Source organism: Mauremys mutica, unplaced genomic scaffold (genome assembly GCF_020497125.1).
Source record: "Mauremys mutica isolate MM-2020 ecotype Southern unplaced genomic scaffold, ASM2049712v1 000590F_np12_subseq_139009:148760_obj, whole genome shotgun sequence".
Lineage (NCBI taxonomy): Eukaryota > Metazoa > Chordata > Testudines > Geoemydidae > Mauremys > Mauremys mutica.
The window spans coordinates 1-6268 of record NW_025423013.1 but is presented as its reverse complement, the minus strand read 5'-3'; the positions used below and the strand labels follow the sequence as shown (position 1 = coordinate 6268).

General features: G+C 53.6%; 1 non-coding gene across 1 annotated transcript; it reads left to right on the top strand.

Annotated features, from left to right (window-relative positions):
- Positions 1 to 5338: 5338 nt before the first annotated feature.
- TRNAS-AGA lies at positions 5339 to 5420 on the top strand. The gene has a single exon. It is a non-coding gene; the product is annotated as a tRNA-Ser (tRNA).
- Positions 5421 to 6268: the final 848 nt, after the last annotated feature.

Genomic DNA, 6268 nt, shown 5'->3' with positions numbered 1-6268 from the left:
GAACCGGAGCGGAGCCGCTGTTCTCCGCTGCAGCCAGGCTCTGCCCCCGGCCCTGCTGGGATCCACAGCCGGTCCTTAGTTTCTGCTTGGTAAAGGCAAGTCAGTGGGGTCCATCCGTCAGAAAAAGAGTCCCAGGCCTTCTTGCTGGGCGCCAGGGTCCAAAAGCAGCGCATTCCCTCCTGGAAAGGGCTGTGTTTCGAATGTCCGTCCAGTGCGCATTGAAGGGAAGGATCTGCGTGCCTGGGAAGCTGCGTCCCTCCAGAGGCGCTTGAGAAGCCAAAGGGGCCGTGGGTGAGTTTGTGATGAGGTGAGTGTGAAGTGTGGAAGGGGGAGGGTGTCTGTCACGGAGTGTAGGGGAGTCAGGCCCTGCACCCCCGGGCTCCCTGCCAATTCACAAGGACTCTCAGCCAGCCAGTAAAGCAGAAGGTTTATTTAGCCGACAGGAACACAGTCCAATACAGGTCTTGCAGGCACAGATAACAGTATCCCCCCTGTTAGGTCCATCTTGGGGCCCCGGAGCCCCACAGCCCCCCTTGGGGATCAGAGCCCTCTCTCTCTGCCTCCCCTCTTTTCCCTAGCCAGCTCCAGTCTGCCCAACTCCCTCCGGCCCCTCCTCTCTGCCCAGCTTCTTTCCCGGGCAAGGAGGTCACCTGACCCCTTTGTCTCCAACACCTTTAGATGCACCTTTGCAGGGGAGGTGCTCGGGCCATCAGTTGCTAGGAGACAGAGTGTCAGGCATTCGGTTGCACCGGCCTTCTGCTTTGCTAGATACTTAGAGGCCTGCACCCAGCATTCCCAGCTCCCAGTACGAACAGTCCCACTTTGTAACACCTCTCCCCCCTTCGAGACCGAACTGAGCGGGGTCACTCCAGCCAGTGACCTGGGGAAGTTCGAACCCACCTACATTCCCATGGCTGCCCCAGGGTCCCCCCCGTTCTGGGGGAAGAGTTACCCCAGGTCATTCCAGTTTCCTGCCCCCCTGTAGGTTGGGGGGACTCAAGGGCACTTGCAGGTTGCAGGGGGGAAGCCTTATGCCGCCCGTGCCCTTTCCCCACCCCAGTACCCCTGAGGTGCCTGCTGGGCTGGGGCCTTCTCCCCATGTTCCAGTCTGGGGGGCTGTGATTCGGGCTCTCTCGGTTCAGAGCCCCCCTTTTGACCCTGGCCCCCCTCTGGACAGGCTCCTCGGGGCGGGGCAAGGGTCTTACAGCCATCTTCCCCCTGTCCCGGGCCTTCATAGAATCATAGAATCTCAGGGTTGGAAGGGACCTCAGGAGGTCATCTAGTCCAACCCCCTGCTCAAAGCAGGACCAAACCCAACTAAATCATCCCAGCCAGGGCTTTGTCAAGCCTGACCTTAAAAACCTCTAAGGAAGGAGATTCCACCACCTCCCTAGGTAACCCGTTCCAGTTCTTCACCACCCTACTAGTGAAAAAGTTTTTCCTAATATCCAACCTAAACCTCCCCCTCTGCAACTTGAGACCACTACTCCTTGTTCTGTCATCTTCTACCACTGAGGACAGTCTAGATCCATCCTGTTTGGAACCCCCTTTCAGGTAGTTGAAAGCAGCTATCAAATCCCCCCTCATTCTTCTCTTCTGCAGACTAAACCATCCCAGTTCCCTCAGCCTCTCCTCAGAAGTCATGTGCTCCAGCCCCCTAATCATTTTTGTTGCCCTCCACTGGATTTTCCAATTTTTCCACATCCTTCTTGCAATGTGGGGCCCAAAACTGCACGTAGTTCTCTAGATGAGGCCTCACCAATGTTGAATAGAGGAGAATGATCATGTCCCTCTATCTGCTGGCAATGCCCCTACTTATACAACCCAAAATGCCATTAGCCTTCTTGGCAACAAGGGCACACTGTTGACTAATATTCAGCTTTTCTTCCACCGTAACCCCTAGGTCCTTTTCTGCAGAACTGCTGCCCAGCCATTCGGTCCCTAGTCTGTAGCAGTGCATGGGATTCTTCCGTTGTAAGTGCAGGACTCTGCACTTGTCCTTGTTGAACCTCATCATATTTCTTTTGGCCCAATCCTCTAATTTGTCTAGGTCCCTCTGCATCCTATCCCTACCCTCCAGCATATCAACCACTCCTCCCAGTTTAGTGTCATCTGCAAACTTGCTAAGGGTGCAGTCCACATCCTTCCTCCCCCTCTGGCAGAAGTCACAGGAGCGGCAGTGCTGCCGGACATGGGTAAAGACCCCAGGCCAGTAAAAGCTCCATAGCAGCTTCTGCTGGGTACACCAGGCTCCCTGGTGCCCTGAGGGGGGAATGTCATGGGCCTGGCACAGCAGCTGGTGGCGATACTCCTGGGGTACCACCAGCTGCCTCCTGATCCCCCCGACTCCATTTTCCCTGGGGGAGCCCATTCTCGGTACAGGAACCCCTTCTCCCACAGGAACCTTTTCCGGCCACCTCGCCCCATGGTCTGTGTCCCCCCCCTGAGGTTGGCCAGGTCCCCTATCCTCTTGAGTATAGTGGGGAGTATAGTATAGTAAAATGACCGAGACAAACGGGGAGGGACTTGGTCCAGGGGTGGAGGAAGACAGAAAAAGGGACAGGCATGGGATTGGCTTCCTCTATTTTTTCCTTTGCTCAGCATTTTACCTGTGACTGTAATGGGCAGATTTGAGAAATACCAGTGGCCACCAGCGACATAGGTGGCCGCCCCAAGAGCGCAGAGCTGAGCATTTTGTGCTGGGCTGCTGCCTGCTCGCCCAGCGCCTGGCCGTGATCGTATAGTGGTTAGTACTCTGCGCCGTGGCCGCAGCAACCTCGGTTCCAATCCGGGTCCTGGTATTGCTTTATGGTTGGGAGGAGCTATCCTGCAGCACGCCTCATGGCTCAGTCTGATGGCGTCCGTTTGTAAAGAGAGCCATCAGCCGGTCCACTCAGCACTGCTATTATAAGTCCTGTGCACTAACCCATTGCACCTCTGGTGCCCACCTGAGGGTCTTGTCTCCTTGATTCATGGATGGATTAGGGGTTGAGGGGGTTGCATTAGCTAAAACAAATCCATATTTGAACATACTGGAGATGGGTCTGGACATTGATTTTCATTCGAAAAGTTTTTAAAGGGAATCACTTGGATTGGAACTAGGAACCCATTACCCTGCTGGGAAACATTCACCCACTGAACTCTACTTGCAACAGAGTAGCATGCATAAGCCACAGCAGGAACAGCTTTGAACCTGGGGGTGAATAAACTTTATCTCGATACAAACACCACAGCTTACAAACTCCCCACCCCGACTCTGTGTCACCAGAGCACAACAACTCTCCTTGGGGCACACACAGCTCCCCAGCTCCCTGCCCGTCAGTCTCTCCAGCATTGCTCCAATCCCTTAAAGCAGGGTCTCAACCACAATTTACCTTAGGGCCAGTGCCAGTCCTCCAGTCCTCCTAGTGGGCCAATAATGTCACTCATACTGCCCAGACCCTGCCCCCCAAAACTCCACCCTCCACTTGCATACGGCTCTGGGAGGGAGTTTGGGTGTGGGGAGGTCTAGGGTGCAGGCCCTGGGCTGGGGCTGTGGATTGGGGTGCAGGAGGGATGCAGGCTCTGGAGGGAGTTTGGGTGCAGAAGGGGTGAGAGGCTGGTCTCTGGGAGGGAGTTTGGGTTGGGGAGGGGTTCTGGGGTGCAGGCTCTGGGATGGAGTTTGGGTGCTGGGTGCAGGCTCTGGGATGGGGCAGGGGGTGTGTGGAGAGGGGTGCAGGCTCTGGGAGGGAGTTTGGGGGCCGGGGAGGTGTGGGAATGGGGGGGAAGGCTCTGGAAAGGAGTTTGGGAGTGGGAAGGGGTATGTGGGGAGGGGGGGAGGGTGCAGGCTCTGGGAGGGGGTCAGGGGTGCAGCGCTTACCTGGGGCTCTAAGGCAGGGCGGGCTGAGGGGCCTCCGTGTGCTGCTGCCCCCAGACACCGCCCCTGAATCATCTCATTGGCTGCAGGGGCTCGGGGTGGGGGCAGCACGCAGAAGCACAGCCCCACCCTGCCCTGCCATGTGGAGGGGCCGGCAGCCACTGGAGCAAGCAGACAGATGCTGCTCAGCTCCGCTGCACTGCCGGGGCCCCTGGGGGGGGGGAGCGCCTGGGGGCGGCAGGTGAGGCCAAGGGAGAGACCTGGTCCCAAAACTGCTGGAGCCCCACGGGGAAGACCTGGGAACCAGGACTGCCAGCCAGACAAACACCTTTAAGAGGAGGCGTCCCTCTCCCTGTCAAAAACTGATCTTCCTCCTTCAGTTCAGTGACAGCCTGAATTGTTCCTTATCCCGGCAGAGCCGGAGGATTGAAAGCAGCAACATCAAACCCCTGTGTAGCTCGCAGGAATGGACATAAACACTCCCTGGTATCTGAAGAGATGTTCAGCTTTGCCCTTAGTCAACTACAAGGCTAAACGGAAAGGAGGTGGCGCCAGGTATAAAGAGTGAAACACGACACATCATAGTTATGCCCATGGTGGCTGCAAAATCTTTTGATGTACTTCTTCTTATCAGCAGTGTATTGTTTTCTCTGAAGTCTAGACCTTGACTATACCTTGTCCAAGAAATTTGTACCTTGATAAAATAATCAACTGCCCCTGGTGAAGGCAATGGACTTGACACCCACTGGGGTGTCCCAACACAGGTACAAGTACTAACAACAGTGGCTGCCTTTTAGCCATAGATTTTAATCAGGGCAATAAATTGAAACAAACCCCTGTTAAATCATTTCTCAGCCCGAGTCCTTCACCCACATTCCTTAGGGCGTTGGGCCACCATGTGAACGTTTCATTTCCCTCCTCAGTTTCACACAGAGACAAAATTTCCTTTGCACAGATCCATGAACAGCAAAACCTCTCTGTGTCTCTGGTCTGAGCCAGGGCATTCGATTCCAGTAAACACTTTTCTCCTTTAGTGGCGATGGTCAGACAAAGGGGACGTGGCACCTGCATCCCTGCCAGGGAGATATTGGCTCGGCTCTTTCTTTCTGCTGCTGTTGTTAGTCCATGAAACATCAAGGGTGGAACGCAAGGCTGAGTTCACGCACCAGCCCTCAGTGCCCCAGAGAAATCCTGCCCCCTGCTATTGGAACGATGTGCTGGAGATTTGACTAGGAAAGGGACTGTCTGAATTGTCAGAGTGGGGAATGAACAACAATCTACAGCAATGTCGTTCACACAAACACACTCTCATCCTGCTCCAGCCGGAAGGGAAATGGGCAGGAATTCTCGCTGTTCAGCCCAGGATACTTACACTGATGTGCAGCCGTGAGTGTGCTGGGGAAGCTGGTCTGAGCAAACAATTTGAAGTGACAATTCAGTGACAACAGAATCATCATGTAGTGAAAATGGGGTATCTATCAAGTAGTTGTGGCTGAGTGGTTAAGGCGATGGACTAGAAATCCATTGGGGTCTCCCTGCGCAGGTTTGAATCCAGCCAACTACGCAAGCACTGCGCTGTTGTTGTTATTATTGTAGCCTTAGTACCTGAGCATCCACAGTGCAAACTGGAGCCAGATCTACGTTCACTCTGTCTACACTTAAAATGCTGCTGTGGCACTGCTATAGCACTTTGGAGTAGACAGTGACTGGAGGGGTTTTCCCATCCCTGTACAGCTACATGGACAGAACAATTCTTCCTTTTCTTTAGCACTATCTAACCAGGGCTTAGGTCACCTTAACTCTATGGGTTTGTGGGGGGGTCACACCCTGAGAGACGTCGCTCTGCCAGTTCAGTGCCCAGCGTACACCAGCCCTTAGATCCCTCTTGGTATTTCAATGCAGGCACTGACCTGTGAGAGGAAAACATCAGCTCACAAACACAGAGACTGAATTCCCCACATTTAATCTCGCTGCACTTTCCAGAAAGTCACAAAATTCAATTCATTCTTGCTAGGACAGAGAAAAAATAAGTGACATTAAGTTTTTGGCTTGGTTAAATAAAATTAAGTGTTTAATCAATATAGTAAAAAATCTGTACTGATTCCTCTAACTAACACCACAATGTGAAATAGGAACAGAGACAAAGCTTGTCAGTGGTGACTAATTTTGCAAATGATCTTCCCATTATTAATTTCCACTCTGCCCCTGCATTCACCTTCCCCTTAGACTGGTTCTCGGACATTCGCCTTCCTCTGCAGCATGGGGCACGGGTCACTTGCTGGAGGATTCCCTGCACCTTGAGCTCTTTAAGCCACGATTTGAGGATTTCAATAACTCAGACATAAGTTAGGGGTTTGTTACAGGAGTGGGTGGGTGAGATTCTGTGGCTTGCATTGTGCAGGAGGTCAGACT